We start from the raw sequence: 18550 nt of genomic DNA on the forward strand, positions 1-18550 counted from the left end.
ATAAATTTGAAAAGGAGGACCTTTATTTCTCATAGAGTTGTAGCCTGCAGGGTGGCTATTATGACGGGCTGGGAAATATAGCCTCTGGCCAGGAGCCAGAAACAAATGTTTCGAGAGTGTCAAAAGGAATATGTACTGAGTGAGGTGGCCAAATACATATGCTCAATAAGCTATAGGAGGAATCTTGAATATTTATGAAAGGACAACCAGGCACATGCACAATTGCGCTTCATGCCCCTTCATGAGTAGCATATAGTTGGTCTCTTATCAGGAAGGAATGCTGGTTAATTGCCGTGTTAAAACCACAAAAAAAGAGGGACAGCTTCAGTGGTTTGTTGATATCAGCAGTGGAGTCTTTCTTTTTTTTTTTTTTTTTTGTTGACAAGTTTCCAAGTCTTGGGGTGAGTTTTTTTTTTTTTATACTTTAAGTTTTAGGGTACATGTGCACATTGTGCAGGTTAGTTACATATGTATACATGTGCCATGCTGGTGCGCTGCACCCACTAACTCGTCATCTAGCATTAGGTATATCTCCCAGTGCTATCCCTCCCCCCTCCCCCCACCCCACAACAGTCCCCAGAGTGTGATATTCCCCTTCCTGTGTCCATGTGATCTCATTGTTCAATTCCCACCTATGAGTGAGAATATGCGGTGTTTGGTTTTTTGTTCTTACGATAGTTTACTGAGAATGATGGTTTCCAATTTCATCCATGTCCCTACAAAGGACATGAACTCATCATTTTTTATGGCTGCATAGTATTCCATGGTGTATATGTGCCACATTTTCTTAATCCAGTCTATCATTGTTGGACATTTGGGTTGGTTCCAAGTCTTTGCTATTGTGAATAATGCCGCAATAAACATACGTGTGCATGTGTCTTTATAGCAGCATGATTTATAGTCCTTTGGGTATATACCCAGTAATGGGATGGCTGGGTCAAATGGTATTTCTAGTTCTAGATCCCTGAGGAATTGCCACACTGACTTCCACAATGGTTGAACTAGTTTACAGTCCCACCAACAGTGTAAAAGTGTTCCTATTTCTCCACATCCTCTCCAGCACCTGTTGTTTCCTGACTTTTTAATGATCGCCATTCTAACTGGTGTGAGATGATATCTCATAGTGGTTTTGATTTGCATTTCTCTGATGGCCAGTGATGATGAGCATTTTTTCATGTGTTTTTTGGCTGCATAAATGTCTTCTTTTGAGAAGTGTCTGTTCATATCCTCTCTCACCGCTCCTATTCAACATAGTGTTGGAAGTTCTGGCCAGGGCAATCAAGCAGGAGAAGGAAATAAAGGGTATTCAATTAGGAAAAGAGGAAGCCAAATTGTCCCTGTTTGCAGACGACATGATTGTTTATCTAGAAAACCCCATTGTCTCAGCCAAAAATCTCCTTAAGCTGATAAGCAACTTCAGCAAAGTCTCAGGATACAAAATCAATGTACAAAAATAACAAGCATTCTTATACACCAACAACAGACAAACAGAGAGCCAAATCATGAGTGAACTCCCATTTACAATTGCTTCAAAGAGAGTAAAATACCTAGGCATCCAACTTACAAGGGATGTGAAGGACCTCTTCAAGGAGAACTACAAACCACTGCTCAAGGACATAAAAGAGGATACAAACAAATGGAAGAACATTCCATGCTCATGGGTAGGAAGAATCAATATCGTGAAAATGGCCATACTGCCCAAGGTAATTTACAGATTCAATGCCATCCCCATCAAGCTACCAATGACTTTCTTCACAGAAGTGGAAAAAACTACTTTAAAGTTCATATGGAACCAAAAAAGAGCCCGCATCGCCAAGTCAATCCTAAGCCAAAAGAACAAAGCTGGAAGCATCACACTACCTGACTTCAAACTATACTACAAGGCTACAGTAACAAAAACAGCATGGTACTGGTACCAAAACAGAGATATAGATCAATGGAACAGAACAGAGCCCTCAGAAATAATGCCGCATACCTACAACTATCTGATCTTTGACAAACCTGAGAAAAACAAGCAATGGGGAAAGGATTCCCTATTTAATAAATGGTGCTGGGAAAACTGGCTAGCCATATGTAGAAAGCTGAAACTGGATCCCTTCCTTACACCTTATACAAAAATCAATTCAAGATGGATTAAAGATTTAAACATTAGACCTAAAACCATAAAAACCCTAGAAGAAAACCTAGGCATTACCATTCAGGACATAGGCGTGGGCAAGGACTTCATGTCCAAAACACCAAAAGCAATGGCAACAAAAGACAAAATTGACAAACGGGATCTAATTAAACTCAAGAGCTTCTGCACAGCAAAAGAAACTACCATCAGAGTGAACAGGCAACCTACATCATGGGAGAAAATTTTCGCAACCTACTCATCTGACAAAGGGCTAATATCCAGAATCTACAATGAGCTCAAACAAATTTACAAGAAAAAAACAAACAACCCCATCAAAAAGTGGGCGAAGGATATGAGCAGTGGAGTCTTTCAAAAGAGCTGGTTTCTACTTAGCACTTAGGTAGGAAAGTCTAATGGCAGTTAAGTGAGGGCGGGGATGTAAGAAGGCACCTCTGACTGCCCATCTTGTCATGGATGAAAACTCAGCTTTTAAGGTTACTCTGGGGTGCCCTTGGCCAAGAGAGGGTCCATTCAGTAGGTTGGGGAGCTAAGGGTTTCATTTTTATTTCTCAGTGCCTTCCTTCTAACCACAGCTAAGCACTTACTAGCTGTGTAATCCTGGGCAACTCACTTACCTCTGCCTCAGTGTGCCTCATCAGTGCAATGGAAATAATAACAGTACCTACTTCACAGGTATTATAGTGATTAATGCATATAATGCTCCCCACATTTTTCCCAGACCCACAGTCCTGTTACATTGTTGATGTATCACTATTTTTAAATCCTTCAGCTATTCTCAGAAGCTTGTTTTCTAAAATGCCTGAAATTTTGTATGAATTTTGTATATATAAGTTCCATAAAAATGTCATATTTTTATGGCTCCCATAATAGTACTCTGTTTACACCTCCAGTACAAATTTTAACTCATTACATTGTAATTTTTCAGTTTGTATTTTGCAAAATATAACAGAAACTCTGAGCTCCTTGAGGTCATGGAGTATGTCTCATTTATACATCTACTGCCTAAAGTAGTTCCTAGCATGCTATGGTCTTCAATATGTGTTTGTTAAATGGATGGATGGATGGGATGATTACATGGATTTTTTATTGAATAAATAAATCAGTAGACTTTGACAAAAATTAAACACCTCAACATCTAATTGTTTTTATTAATTCATTTATTCTTTCCCTACTTTGCTTCATAATTCCTAATCTTGCTTTGTGGAATCCTTTTTGTTAAAATACATATTTCACCCACATTTATTTCAAGTAAGAGTCTCTTTGCTTTTAAGTTTCTTTTTTGCTTTTCTATTTATTTTCAAAGTTTTTGCTACTACTAACACTAATCCCTTTGAAATGAAATATTTCAAGCCACACCTTTCCCATCCTCTTCACAGAGATCATCCCGAAGAACTATCAGAAGTAACTAAAGATCTTGGGGTTTTCCTGACTTTCTTCCAGGAGTAAAAGGATTCAAAATTTTGGAAGTTTATTTTAATAATCTGTCACGCTCTGAAGACCCATAAATCAAAACGCCTTCTCTGAGCTTGTTTAGAAATGATTCATCCTGAGTATAAAATGATGAAGCTGTCTCTTCAATGCCCTGTTCAACCCTGACTTTAAAATGCTTTAATTATTGAGACCAAGGCTGAAAAGAAACAATTTGTCCACTCACTCCACAGCTAAGACCTGCTCTACACTATCATGACAGTTCCCTAAGACATTTCCTTACATGCTGCTTTCTGTTTCTTACCACTGATCTCTGAGCATTTTACATAGTTATTCCCATCATTATTATCTGTCCTACTGTCTCAAAAATAGGATGGTTTATGTAAATGTTATAACAACATTCCACCTACCAATTACTGTGACAGTCTTGGTGCTTTCAGGAACTATGGGGAGGACGTAGAAGAAGCCTTTTCCACCACCCGCAGTGGAGGACTTTATCCTCTACATGTTGGTATGTATCAGTTTCTGCCCTGATGTAACAGTAAACTAACTAGCAGCATGGGCTGTAACTACAAAAATCAATCCTCTGGAGGCCAGGAGAAGCCAGGTAGGAACATAAGCCCTGAGGGAATAATTTAAAAGTTGATTTGCACTTCATCCAAAGAGCACAACTTTTGAGTTTCACAGAAGAAGTAAGAAAAATGGCGAATTTCCCAGGATTAGGGGTGGAAAATGCTACAATGTACAATATGTGCTCTCTAGAGTATGACGTGCATTTTCAATTCTATTGTCCCAGAGGACACAATAAGTTGTGCTGGAACAACTGGTTAACCAGATTTTTTAAAAGAGTTATATTTTATAACTTATACTTAAATTGCAAAGGAGTAATTTTTTTAATTACTAGAAATATAGAGAGACTATTTACATTATTTTGGAATAAATAAAAACTTTTAAGTATATCCTGCCCCTATGAAGGAAAAACAATAAGAAAAGAGTTATAGCATATTTGATAATGAAATTTAAAACTTATCAATGGCAAACACAAATATAGGGGAAAATGTTAGAAATTAAAACAATTTAAAATTAGTAGAAAATAAAGACAAATTTAACAGGCAAATAATGAACAGAAAAAAATAAATTTAAATAACTCCATTATATAAGAAGCACTTAAAAATCAGTCACACTATGGCAAAAATAATAATGATAATAATGCAATTTCAAAGTGGGTGAAAAACTTGAAGACATTTCTCAGAGGAAATATACAAATGGCCAACAGGTATAAGAAAATGTATTCAGCATCACTAGTTGTTAAGGAAATGCATATCCAAACACCAATGAGATATTGCCTCATGCCTATTAGCATGGCTATTATCAAAAAACAAAAAAAGTTTTGGCTAGAATTTAGGGAATTGAAACTCCTATACACTGTTGGTGGAAATAGAAAATAGTGCAGTCACTATGAAAAATAATGTGTCAGTTCCTCAAAACATTAAAAACAAAATTATATGATTCAGCAATCCCACTTTTAGGAATATGTCCAAAAGAATTGAAATCAGAACCTCAAAGAGATACCTTCACACCCATGTTTACTACAGCATTATTCACAAAAGCCAAGATATGGAAACAGCCTAAAAGTCCATAGACAGATGAACAAAGAAAATGTGTTAGACATCAGCTAGAATGGCAGAGTAGGTGATCTCAAGTCTTTATTCCTCCTAAAGGAACAACAATTGGGCAAATATCCACAAATGAAAATAACTAGCAGAGATCAGGAATCTACTTCAGAAGTTAAAACAATAGAGCAGACAGAAAAACCTCAAAAAAAAAACCACAAAAAATGGTAGAAAAAACAGTTTCATTTTGCCTGCATCATCTTCCTCAGTCTGGCAGTGCTCAGTATGGAGAGGTCACTGCTCAGCTTGCAAGTTCCCCTTGCAGAGAAAAGGAGAGTGGAGTGAACCATCTTACCCAGCCTACTGGAGCATTGCCCAAACAACCAGCTTAGGTTTCACCCATCCCAGATTGCTAGGGAGACCAACATAGCAGAGAAATCTGTAAACTGCTGGTAAGAAAGAGAAATGATGAGGTCTATCAGTATCAGTCCTGTGGTAGGAATCAATGCAGTCCCCAGTAGCCTGATCTGAGCAGAATTCTGGTAGCCTTCTATACCAAGGACCTCAACAGCCCTCATGGATGTGACACAGGATTCTTTGAGGGCCACTTTGCCAAGTGGAAATCTCGATGGCCAGCAGAGCCTTTGCTGAGGCTTCACTCAGACCCTCTGAGCTCATTCTGCTCATTTGGCCTGGCAGGCTGTGCTCCACTCATGCTCACTCACCCAGATGCCATGACACCCACCGTAGCTCAGTGCTCAGTCCACGGTTGGTTTGGGCATGCTATGACTGACTTCTGCCTTGAGTGTTGGCATCTGGGTAAGGCGGATGCAGCAGTGCCCAAAAACTCAGAGATGCCACCAACTGTGGAGCCCGAAGAGGTGTTACAGCTTTTGCTCTGGGAGTCAAGGTCTGAGCCCCCAGGAAGTGTTACAGCTCTTGTTCGTTCTCACTGCCAGCAGCTTCAGCAAATGGGGATGTGTCACAGCTCATTCAGTCCTGCTGCCCACAGCTGAGCAATTCGGGACTTGTGGCACCCAGCATTTTTTTTTTCACTTCTGTAGCTTGGTGAACAGGAGCATGTCTTACAGCTCTTTTCGCACCCACTGTTCAGCGGATTCTGGATTCTTGTCCTGCAACCAACAGGAATGATGCATGCAGACACCACAGAGTGAGCAAGGCTGATGAGATTTTTATTGAGCGGCAGAAAAGCTCTTGACAACAAGAGAGTAGCCAAAGTGGGTAGCCCTCTGTGTAAGAGTGGGGCTGAAAGCAGAGAGCCATCTGTGAGGCTGAGTCTGGGGTTTTTATGGGCTCAGAATGGAGGAATCTGTGCTGATTGGTTCATGGGCAGGCCTGGAAAAAGCACCATTTAATTGAGTAAAAGGCACTGAGGAAGTTCTCAGTTGGGTCATGGACTCCACCTGGAACTGGCGGCTTGGTTTTCAGGCCTCAGGTTGTCTTTGGCTTGAAGGTTGGGATTCACCAGGGACTTATCCCTGTCTGCCTAGGAATCTGTCTGTCTCCTGTCATTATCAGCTGCACATACCACACTGCTTTCACTACCAAGGAACCCACAATTATCACTGCACAAACTATAGTACTTAACTCCACAGAGGACTCCAGCAGGTTTAGTCACTGACAAAATCAACACCCAAAGATCACAAAGAAGCAGGAAAACATGACACCACCAAAGGAACAAAATTAATTTCTAGTAACCAACCCAAAAGAATTGGAGATCTATAAATTGCCTGGAAAAAATCAAAATAATTGCCTAAGGAATCTTGGGGAACTACAAGAGAACACAAATAAATAGTTTAGTGAAATCAGGAAGACAATCCAAGAACAAAATGAGAAGCTCAATAAAGAGACAGAAAATATTTTAAAAAGAACCAAACAGAAATGTTGGAGCTGAAAAATACAACAGCTAAACTAAAAAAATGTAATAGAGGCTTGAACATCAGACTAAATGAAGCAGAATAAAAAAATAAGTGAACTCAAAGACCAAGCATTTTAAATCATCCAGTAAGTGGAGATAAAAGAAAAAAAAAATAAAACCTACAGAAGCCATGGAATACTATCAAGAGAGCTAACATTAGAATTATAGTAGGTTCAGAAGAAAAATAGAGAGAGCATTAGATAGAAAGCTTATTTAAGGAAATAATCATAGGAAACTTAGCAAATGTCAGGAAAGAAATGAGCATCCAGATGCATGAAGCCTAAAGTTCTCCAGTCAATTCAACCAAAAAAAGAATCCACAAACATACATTATCATCAACCTGGCAAAAATCAAAAACAAAGAGAGAAGCTTGTAAGCAGCAAGAGAAAAGAATCATGTCATATAAAAAAGGACCCAAATAAAGCTATCAGTGGATTTCTCAGCAGGAACCTTGAGGATCAGGAGAGAATGAAATAATATATTCAAAGCAATGGAAGAAAAATAAAACTGCCAACCAGCAATACTTTGCCAGCAAAGCTGTCCTTCAGAAATGAAGAAGATAAAGACTTTTTTAGAAAAAAAAAGAAAAGTTGAGTGAGTCTTCACTATTGCTTGCCTTACAAGAAATGCTAAAGGGGGATTTTTAAGATTAAACAAAAGGCAGCTAATTAGTAACATTAAAACATATGAAAATATAAAACTAACTGGTAAAGTACATATATGGTTAAATTTAGAATATTCAAACACCATAATGGTGGTGGTGTAAATCACACCATCATTATAAAGTTATAAGATGAATGTATGAAAAATGACTATAGCTATAATAAATTCTTAAGACATATAAAAAATGTAAACTGTAACATCAAAAGCACAATGTAAGAGAAGGGAAGTAAAAGTACAGAGCTTCTTTAGCAATCAAAGTGAAGATGTTATTGTCTTTAAGTGAATTGGTTAAACAAAAAGAATATTTATGTAAGCCTCATGGCAACCACAAATTAAAAACCTATAGTAAATACACAAAAGATAAACAGAAAAGAATCAAAGCATGCCACCGAAGAAAACGATCAAATCACCAAGGAAAACAACAAAGGAGTAATAAAGGAATAAAGGATCTACAAAGCAACCAGAAAACAATTAATAAATTGACAATAATAAATCTTTACTTACCAACTATAAATAAGCAAATTTTGTCAATCAAAAGACAAAGAGTGGCTGAATAGATTTATAAAAATAAGATCCAACTAAATGCTGCCTACAAGAAACTCACTTCACCTTTAATAACACACATAGACTAAAAGTAAAGGGATAAAAAACTAAAATATTCCATGAAAATGAAAACCAAAAAAGAGCAGTAGCGGTTACATGTGTATCAGACAAAATAGACTTTAAATACTGTCACAAGAGACAAAGGTGGTCATTAGATATTGGTAAGAAAGTCAATTCATCGAGATAATACAACAGTTATAAATATGAATACACCCAACATCAGAGCACCTAAATATATAAAGCAAATATTAACAAATCTAAAGCAAGAGATAGACTGCAAAGCAATATTAATAGAGCACTTTAATATCCGATTTTCAACAACGGATAAATCATCCAGAAAGAATATTATTAAGAAAACATTGTCTTGAACTACTTCAGACTAAATGAATCTAATAGACATACACAGAATATTTGATCCAACAGCAGAACATTCTTCTCAAGCTTACACGGAATATTCTCCTGGACAGATTGTATGTTAAGCCACAAACAAGTCTTAACAAATTTCAGAAGACTGAAATCATATCAAATATATTTTCTGACCATAGTGGTATGAAACTAAAATCAATAATAACAGGAAAACTGGAAAATTCATGTACATATGGAAATTCAACAACAACCAATGGGCCAAAAAAGAAGTCAAAAGGTAAATGTAAAAATATCTTGAGACACATGAAAATGGACATGACATACAAAAAGGTATGGGATGCAGCAAAAGTAGTTTTAAGGGAGACATGTATAGTAATAAATGTTTACGAAAAAAAGGCGAAAGGTCTCAAATTAACAACCTAACATTACAGCTCAATGAACTAAAAAAAGAACAAACTAAGCCCAAAGTTAGAAAAAAAGGACATAACAAAGATTAGAAAAGAAATCAATGAAAGCGAGACTAGAGAAACAGTAGAAAAGATCATGAAACTAAGATTGATTTTTGGAAATATAAATAAAATCAACAATACTTGATCTACACTGAGAAAAAATAGACTTAAATAAATAAAAGCCAAAATGAAAAAGGAAACATTACAACTGATGCTACAAAAAATATAAAGAATCATAAGATAATACTATGAACCATTACAAGTCAAAAGATTGGATAGCCTAGAAGAAATGGATAAATTCCTAGACACATACAGCCTACAAGACTGAATCATGAAGAGCTAGAAAATCTTAACAGTAATGAGTAAGGAGATTGAATCAATAATAAAATCTCCTATCAAAGAAAATCCTAGGACCTGATGGCTTCATAGTTGAATTCTACCAAATATTTTGAAAAGAACTAATACCTATCCTTCTAAAATCCTTCCAAAAAGTTGAAGAGGAGGGGATATTTTAAAACTCATTTTACAATGCCAACACTGCCTTCATACCAAACCCAGATAAGGACACCAACAAGAAAAATAGATTATAGGCCAATGTCCCTTGTGAACAAAGGTCCAACAATCCTCAACAAACTACTGGCAAACCAAATATACCCGGACATTAAAAAGATTTTGCATCACGCCAAAGTAGGATTTATTCCTGGGATGTAAGAATTATCCAACATACACAATCAACAAATGTGCTACACCACATTAACAGAATAAGAAATAAAAACCATGAGATAATCTAAACAAATGCAGAAAAATCATTTGACAAAATTCAACATTCTTTCACAATACAAAATTTTCAACAAATTATAGGAATGTACCTCAACACAATAAAGCCTGTATATCACAAGCCTATGATAAACATTATACTCAATGATGAGAAATTGAAATGTTTCCCTCTAAGATCAAGAACAAGATCACTCTCCCCACTTCCATTCAACATAGTACTGGACGTCATAACCAAAGTAATTAGGAAAAAGAAATAAAGTGCATCCAAATAAAAAAGTTAGTGTCTCTGTTAGAAGATGGCATGATCCTATGTAGAAAGAATCCTGAATACTCCACTAAAAAACTGTTAGAACTAATAAGCAAATTCAGTAATTTTGCAGACTACAAAATCAACAGAAAAATTCAGTTGCATTTCTTTACACCAATAATGATCTATAGAAAGAAAAAGTCAAGAAAAAGTTATTATGGGCACATCAAAAAGAATAAAATACTTACAAGTAAATTTAACTGAAGAGGTAGAATATCTGTACACTGAAAAGTATAAAAGATTAATGAAATAAATTGTGGAAGACAAAAATAAGTGAAACATATCCCACATTCATGAACTGGAAGAATTAATATTGTTAAAAAGTCCATACTACTGAAAATGATCTGTATATTCAATGCAATCCCTATCAAAATGGCAAGGAACATTTTTCACAGCAATGGAAAAAATAATTCTGAAATTCATATGCAACCATAAAAGAGCATGGAAAGCTTAAGCAATCTTGAGTATAAGTACAAAGCTAGAGGTATTAAACTTCTTGATTTCAACTCCATTACAAAACTGTAATAATCAAAACAGATGTTGCTGGCATAAAAACATGTATACCAATAAAATAGAATAGAAAGCTCAGAACTAAACTCACATACATACAGTCAGCTAATTTTTTCAACTAAGGTACCAAGAATATACAATGTAAAGGACAGACTCGTCTATAAATGATGTTGGGAAATTGGATATCCACATGCAAAGAATCCATGTTTCTCTTATTCCAATCACAAAAGTTAATTCAAAGTGGATTATAGACTTAACATAAGAACTGGCCCCATGAACTCCTAGGAGGAAACATGGGGAAAAGTTCCTGGACATTGGTCTCATCTTTGTTTGATGAAAGAGAAATCTACAGAAAGGGAGAAAATATTTGTATACCATACATCCAATAAAGAGTTAATATCCAAAATATATACAGAACTTATACTACCAAATAGCAAACAAACAAGCTTCTAAATGGGCAAAAGATATTTTTAAAATGATTTCATAAAATGGGCAAAGGATCTGAATAGATATTTTTCCAAAGAAGACACACAAATGGCCAACAGGTATATGGAAAAAATGCTCAAGATCAGAAATCAAGGCAAATCAAAACCTCACTGAGATATCACCAACCACCTGTTAGATTGCCTTTTATCAAAAAGTCCAGTGATAACATGTGTTGGCAAGAATGTAAAGGAAACCTGATATGGTTTGGCTGTGTCCCCACCCAAATCCCATCTTGAATTATAGTTCCTGTAGTCCTCACATGTCATGGGAGAGACCCAGTGAAAGGTAATTGAATCATGGGGGCAGTTTTCTCATGCTATTCTTGTGATAGTGAGTAAGTTCTCACAAGATCTGATGACTTTACCTGGGGCTTTATCCTTTACTCAGTTCTCAGTCTTCTCTCTCCTGCCACCATGTGAAGAAAGACATGTTTGCTTCCTCTTCCACCATGACTGTGACTGTAAGTTTCCTGAGGCCTTCCCAGCCATGCTGAAATGTGGGTCAGTTAAACCTCTTTTCTATATAAATTACCCAGTCTCAGATATGTCTTTATTAGCAGTGTGAGAACGGACTAATACAAAACCCTTGTAAACTTTTGGTAGAGATATAAATTAGTGCAACCATTATTGAAGACAGTGTGTAGGCTCCTCAAAAAAAAATAAATAAACTTCTCATATAATAACAGCAATCCCACTTCTAGGTATGTATGCAAAAGAAATAAAACCACTATCTTAAAGAGATATCTGCACTCTCAAATTCACTGCAGCATTGTAACACTAGCCAAGATATAGAAACAACCTAAGTGTTCATCTACAGATGCATAGATTTTTTTAATGTGGTACAAACACACACAATGGATTATTCAGCCTTAAAAAGAAGGAAATCCTGCCATTTGCCACATGGATAAACCTGGAGGATATTATGCTAAGTGCAATAAGCCAGATACATAACAACAAATACTACATGATATCCCATACAGCTGCAATATTTAAAAAAATCAAACTCATAGCAATGGACAGTAGAGTGGTGGTTAGCAGGGGCTGGGAAATGCCAGGAAAAAGATGTTGGTCAAAGGGTACAAACTTTCAGCTACAAGATGAGTAAGTACTGGAGACCAAATGTACAGTAGCTTCAAATTTGCTAAGAAAGTAGATCTCAAGTGTTAACACACACACATACACACATTATACGCAAATGGTAATGATGTAACATGAATATACTAATTAGCTCGGTTGTGGTAATCATTTCATAAGTATGCATATACCCTAAATATATGCAAATTTTATTTGTAAATCATACCTCAATAAAGCCTGAAAAAATTGTAGTATATATATGCAATGGAGCATTATTCAGCCTTTAAAAAGCAAGATACAGAAGGACAAACACTGCATGATCTCACTTATGTGTGGAATCTAAAATACTCAAACTGAAGGTAGGATGGTGGTTGCCAAGAGTGGAAAGGAAAGGGAGAAATGAGGAGATATGGACTAAAGGTTACAAAGTTTCAGTTATGCAAAAATGAATGAGTTCTGGAGAGTTAATGCACAACATGGTGTCTGTATTACATTGCAATACTGTACTGGACAACTGAAATGTACCAAGGGAGCAGATCTTAAGGGTTCACACCACACACAGAAAAACATAACCCTGTGAGGTAATGGATATGTTAATTATCTTAAGTGTGATGACCATTTCACAGTGTACACATAGTTCAAAACATCAAGTTGCACATTTAAATATGTATGATTCTTATTTGTCAAATATACTTCAATAAAACTGGAAAAGGGGAATGAAGGAGAATAAGCTAGAATAAGCTAGACCATGTGGCCACATGCTGGTTGACCTGCCACTGAAGGTCATTCCTCCTTTCAAATGGCTATCATAAATATCTCTTTTTGGGGTTTCTGTATTTCCTCCCTCTCTCAGTCCCTACAGGCACAATGGTGTAAACAGCTCCACTGCATCTTACCCCTGGCCTGTGTGGTACTCTATACCTATAAATTCATAGACAGCATCTCTTTAAATAAATGTTTATCAAATTATCCTATATTAAGTGTGTCATTAACTTCCTGTTGGAACTCTAAATGATGTAATTTTCTATAAATGTATCCTTCCTTGAGTGTATCAACTTGTTTCATCTTATTGACTGTACCTTTACAACTAAGATGCTTCAATATATTAGATAATATAAATTTTCACCCTCTCCTTTCTGTTTTATGAACCTGGAGGGCTTCCATCCATTTCTGTTGTCTCCTATGCCTACTGTACATCTGTCATCTTAAAAGTGCCTTTTCATCCCTTTGTGGTTCATAAGCGTGATAACTGAGTTTTTGCACTCCTGTGTGAAATGTACCTCCCTCAAACCTTATGACATATATACATTACCTGACTCAATAAAGAAAGAAAAAAACAGATTGGGATTTTTTTTTTTAAGTGGCTTTAGCCACCCTGCATTGCATATATTAATTTATTGATCTCATTTCTTCCTCTTGTTTTGCTGGGATATATTATCCCACACTTTCAAAAAAAAAGAGTACTTATGAAGTAAACTTTATAAATTTTTGCATGATTAAACATGCTTTATTCTATCTTCCTGATAGATTTGTTCTGTATAGAATTCTAGGCTCAAAATCAGTGTGAGAAACTTTTCCACTGTATTCTAAGGATCAGTTTGCTACAGAGTGTACTCATGCCATTTGCATTTCTGTTCATTTGTGAGCTATATGGTTTTTTCTTAATAATTTTAAAATATTTTCAATCGTTAAGGTGATAAAATTTCGTAATGACATGCCTTGGGATTTTTTTTAAATCTTGTGGTGGGCATTCAGCAAATCTTTCATATCAAGAAAATTAAGCTTTTGTGTTCTAAGAAATTTATTTTCATTGTTTCTTTTAAATCCATCCTTCTGTTTAATTTGTCCTCCTGGAATATGTGTGAGCTGAATGGTTTGCCCCTAACTTGATTCCTTGTGTTTCTTGTTTTTATCTTTCATGTTTTCTATTTCTTTGACATTTTCATTCTTTCAGAGAGACTGTACTTTTATGACTTCTTTGACTACTTGTTTTTTTCTTTTAATGCCATATTAATTTGTCTTAATTTTGTTTATTGTTCTTTTCGATTTTACCTTCCAAAAATAATTTTTCTATATTTGTTCAGTACATCATATTCTTATTTCAAGATTACAAATATTTTCTTTCATTGATGAGAAGATACAGTTTTTTACAGTTCCCCCCCCCCTCCCCGAATTACCTTTAATTCCACCACAGTTTCCTTTTGGCCTTTTTAAAGGCTTACTTTTTTCTTTTTTTCAAAAGCCTTATGTAAATTTTAGATTGATCTCTTAAGCCAGCTTACTAACTGGCAGGCTTCTGGTCAGGGTTCCAGTAGAAAGGTAGCCATTTCATTTGTAATCTCCAAAGGCAGATGTGACATTAACATTCAGTTGCTTAAACAAAGGTGCCAATATTCTGTCTGTGACTCATATGCTACCGTTAGCATCTGGGAGCAGAAAGAGAGGATAGAAAATTGAACTGTTCCTTTCTCTTAATCTTCATTAGCAGCCCTGAACCTCACCTCCCCCTGACCTGGCATCCTGCATCCCAATCATCGTAGGGATTCCAGGAAGCGAATCTCTCCCCTTTTCCTCACTATTCCTCTTGTTGGTAATTTAGACTTAGCCTTCCCGACCCTGCCAAATCAGCTACTACTTTTTTGTCTTACCTTTTCCAAACTTTTGTTGAAATCTCTTCTCTGCATCTAACTCCTGTCCTGTTTCTTTGTTCCTGTGGGTCTCAGCCATTTTTTTCTTACTGCAAGTGTTATTTTTATTGTTAATACTTTGCTCTTAGGAGGGAAAAGGAAACCTAATGTATTCTATCATTTTTAATATAATTTGTGGGTTTGTTGTCTATCTTAAAAAATCAGGAGTTTAAAAAAAAGGATAGAATGACCCTTTTGCAAAGGGAAAGTAATATGAGAATAACTATAAGGACATGCAATAACTATAAAGAAATTTTAATAATCAAAATGTTAAATGGTGATCATGTATGAGAGGGCTGGAGTAGACAAACCATTTTAAAGACTTTTCAAAAGTCCCACCAACCAACTACTATTAACATCAGATTGTCCACTGGGCTTCAAAAGGAATATCTTTTTCTTACAAGGTCATTCTAAATTATTGAATTGAAGTTTAAATGAGCCTGAGGCAAGTCAATGCAATATTTTAGTTGGGCCACCATAAATAATGTCAGGTCCCCATTACTAAGGAAAAAAATAGAAATCGGAGTTACAATCAACAGATTTTGACAAGTACCTACTGTGCAAGCCCCTCTATTCCATACACAAAGAGAAGAAAAGAATATACGTCATTTGTATTCTTCATAAGTTGTAGATCTCAGATAAAAAGCCACTAAAAAAGAGAAAAAGGTAAGTGATATTTTATAAATTGCATACAGGATTGCTTAAAGCATATAGAAAATAAATGTTGAATAAAAATAATCAGGGCAGAATTCTTGAACAATATCAGTCATGAGACAAGATCTAAGACAATTTCTTAGAAGAAAAATGCCTTTTCCAGAATACTGAGAATACTTATCTATTTTTCAACTTTACTAAGAATACCACAAAAAGAAAATGTGCTTATTCCATTTTGTTGTTTTAAGGAACTGAAGACAAGTTCAACTAAAAATTTATAATAGAATTACATCTCCTTAGTCATTTCAATGGTACAAATACCAACTCATTTTAGTTGCTTTCATCTAGTCTGTGTTTTTATTGGCAAAAAAGTAAGATTTCTTCAAGGAGAACTACAAACCACTGCTCAATGAAATAAAAGAGGATACAAACAAATGGAAGAACATTCCATGCTCATGGGTAGGAAGAATCAATATCGTGAAAATGGCCATACTGCCCAAGGTAATTTACAGATTCAATGCCATCCCCATCAAGCTACCAATGACTTTCTTCACAGAAGTGGAAAAAACTACTTTAAAGTTTATATGGAACCAAAAAAGAGCCCGCATCGCCAAGTCAATCCTAAGCCAAAAGAACAAAGCTGGAAGCATCACACTACCTGACTTTAAACTATACTACAAGGCTACAGTAACAAAAACAGCATGGTACTGGTACCAAAACAGAGATATAGATCAATGGAACAGAACAGAGCCCCCAGAAATAACGCCGCATACCTACAACTATCTGATCTTTGACAAACCTGAGAAAAACAAGCAATGGGGAAAGGATTCCCTATTTAATAAATGGTGCTGGGAAAACTGGCTAGCCATATGTAGAAAGCTGAAACTGGATCCCTTCCTTACACCTTATACAAAAATCAATTCAAGATGTATTAAAGACTTACATGTTAGACCTAAAACCATAAAAACCCTAGAAGAAAACCTAGGCATTACCATTCAGGACATAGGCATGGGCAAGGACTTCATGTCCAAAACACCAAAAGCAATGGCAACAAAAGCCAAAATTGACAAATGGGATCTAATTAAACTCAAGAGCTTCTGCACAGCAAAAGAAACTACCATCAGAGTGAACAGGCTACCCACAAAATGGGAGAAAATTTTCGCAACCTACTCATCTGACAAAGGGCTAATGTCCAGAATCTACAATGAACTCAAACAAATTTACAAGAAAAAAACAAACAACCCCATCAAAAAGTGGGCAAAGGATATGAACAGACACTTCTCGAAAGAAGACATTTATGCAGCCAAAAAACACATGAAAAAATGCTCACCATCACTGGCCATCAGAGAAATGCAAATCAAAACCACAATGAGATATCATCTCACACCAGTTAGAATGGCAATCATTAAAAAGTCAGGAAACAACAGGTGCTGGAGAGGATGTGGAGAAACTAACACTTTTACACTGTTGGTGGGACTGTAACTAGTTCAACCATTGTGGAAGTCAGTGTGGTGATTCCTCAGGGATCTAGAACTAGAAATACCATTTGACCCAGCCATCCCATTACTGGGTACATACCCAAAGGACTATAAATCATGTTACTATAAAGACACATGCACAAGTATGTTTATTGTGGCACTATTCACAATAGCAAAGACTTGGAACCAACCCAAATGTCCAACAATGATAGACTGGATTAAGAAAATGTGGCACATATACACCATGGAATACTATGCAGCCATAAAAAATGATGAGTTCATGTCCTTTGTAGGGACATGGATGAAATTGGAAATCATCATTCTCAGTAAACTATCGCAAGAACAAAAAACCAAACACCGCATATTCTCACTCACAGGTGGGAATTGAACAATGAGAACATATGGACACAGGAAGAGGAACATCACACTCTAGGGACTGTTGTGGGGTGGGGGGAGGGGGGAGGGATAGCATTGGGAGATATACCTAATGCTAGATGACGAGTTAGTGGGTGCAGTGCACCAGCATGGCACATGTATACATATGTAACTAACCTGCACATTGTGCACATGTACCCTAAAACTTAAAGTATAATAAAAAAAATTTAGTGAACTACAATAAGGATAGATAATTAAATAAAAATTGAAAAATAATAAACAATATAAGATGTTTGACAAAGAAATAGGAATAATAAAAATATAGAAATCTTAAAGAATAAAGTGACTGAAATGAAAATGCAATAGAAAGCTCTAACAACAGGCTCAATCAAGCAGAAGGGAAACGATCAGTAAGCTAGAGACAAAACATTTAAAATAATTCAGTCAGAAGAGAAAAAATTAAGAAGATTGAAAAAGAATAAAGAAAGACTCTGGACATGAAGGGAAACTATTAAGACCTAATATTCATCTAATAGGAGTTTTCAGAAAGAAAAGAAAGAGAAAACAGAGCAGAAAGCATATCTGAAGAAGAAATTCCAAAAAACTACCAAATCTGGAGAAAGTTGCTAACATGTAAACACAGCAAATGCAGAGTTATCCAAACAAGTTTAAGCCAAATAGGAGTTATCCAAGATGTACAGTAATTCAAATACCAAAAATTAAAGAAAAAGAAAACATTTTGAAAACAGCAAATAATTAGAAGCGTATCACATAGAAGGGAATATCAAAATAGCTGTCACTGGATTTCTCAACAAAATCTCAGGAGACCAGGAGAGAGTAGGATAATGTATTCAAAGTGCTGAAGGGAAAAAACAAGGCCAACAAGTCTACTTAACCCAGGAAAGTTGTCCTTGGCAAATGAGAGAAAAGCAAAATCTTTTCCAGACAAACAAAAGCTATGAGAGTTCATCACCACTAAATATGTCTTAAGAGAATTACTAAAGG

The 18550-nt window shown here is 35.9% G+C and overlaps 1 protein-coding gene, 1 non-coding gene and 1 pseudogene across 9 annotated transcripts in view; 1 reads left to right on the top strand and 2 right to left on the bottom strand.

Moving 5' to 3' along the window:
* The window catches only part of LOC101152484 (olfactory receptor 4N2-like), a 65485-nt pseudogene that overhangs the window by 23299 nt on the left and 23636 nt on the right, over nt 1-18550 (bottom strand).
* The window catches only part of LOC101143448 (olfactory receptor 4M2), an 80845-nt gene that overhangs the window by 5738 nt on the left and 56557 nt on the right, over nt 1-18550 (bottom strand). For 5 of the 8 annotated variants that reach the window (XM_063698898.1, XM_063698901.1, XM_063698902.1 and 2 more), the window contains 3 exons: nt 15592-15687; nt 15000-15088; nt 14529-14777 (listed from right to left, as the gene is read on the bottom strand). The exons of 1 other annotated variant lie outside the window; for it this stretch is intronic. The gene's annotated coding sequence lies outside the window, so the exon portion shown is untranslated. The remainder of the gene's footprint in view (nt 1-14528; nt 14778-14999; nt 15089-15591; nt 15688-18550) is intronic. 2 more of the 8 variants (XM_063698899.1, XM_063698904.1) reach the window with 1 other exon arrangement.
* On the top strand, nt 13573-13673 carry LOC115934885 (small nucleolar RNA U13). Its single transcript, XR_004070622.1, has one exon. It is a non-coding gene; the product is annotated as a small nucleolar RNA U13 (small nucleolar RNA).

Source organism: Gorilla gorilla, chromosome 16 (assembly GCF_029281585.2).
Source record: "Gorilla gorilla gorilla isolate KB3781 chromosome 16, NHGRI_mGorGor1-v2.1_pri, whole genome shotgun sequence".
NCBI lineage: Eukaryota > Metazoa > Chordata > Mammalia > Primates > Hominidae > Gorilla > Gorilla gorilla.